Source organism: Cyprinodon variegatus, unplaced genomic scaffold (genome assembly GCF_000732505.1).
Source record: "Cyprinodon variegatus isolate N-32 unplaced genomic scaffold, C_variegatus-1.0 Scaffold1359, whole genome shotgun sequence".
Lineage (NCBI taxonomy): Eukaryota > Metazoa > Chordata > Actinopteri > Cyprinodontiformes > Cyprinodontidae > Cyprinodon > Cyprinodon variegatus.
Window position 1 is genome coordinate 172195 of NW_015151812.1, and position 694 is coordinate 172888.

Sequence of the window (694 nt, forward strand, 5' to 3'; positions counted from 1 at the left end):
ATTGACAGGTAAGAAACATTACCAGATCTAAAAATGCGTCGTGGCCGCACAGTGTCCCATCCACCTCAGTTGAGAGCAGTGTGTTAGTTTACCTGCAGTTCGTGCAGTGACATGCACTGACGTGGGGGCGCTAATACATCCTCAATTTGGAGTTAACAACACACTTGCTACGCATTTGAGTAGAAATATACGTCTTCTCCCGTTGGAATTATCTAAATTGATGCATTAAAAAAAATGTATCACTGTTGCAAATATTCATGAGATTTATACTGGGGCACGTGCCCCAGTAAATGGGATCTGGCGACACTGATGCCACCAGTGGACACCACCCACCATGTATGGCAAGTGGGTGGTTCAATGAGTGCAAGAATTGTTAGACAGTTTTGTGTTTAAATTGAGCCTTTAAGTTAAATGAGGGCAGCTGTTTGTTACTGTTTAAGCTAAGTTAAGTTAAAAAAAAAAAAAAAAAAACTTGAGAAGTAATGCTTTAATTGCCTTATCCACTGTGCTAAAAAACAAAAAACATGTATTTGTGCTACCTCTATTAGTCAAGAGTAATTTGTTGGGTACACATAGAAGTTAAGTTGGTAATTTAGCTTATCGCTAGTTTAAGAGTTTGGAATAAGTCATAGCCTGATATATGTTTAATGGGTGTTAGTCATGCCTTTTGAGGATTTATTTCCCTCTACTGTAA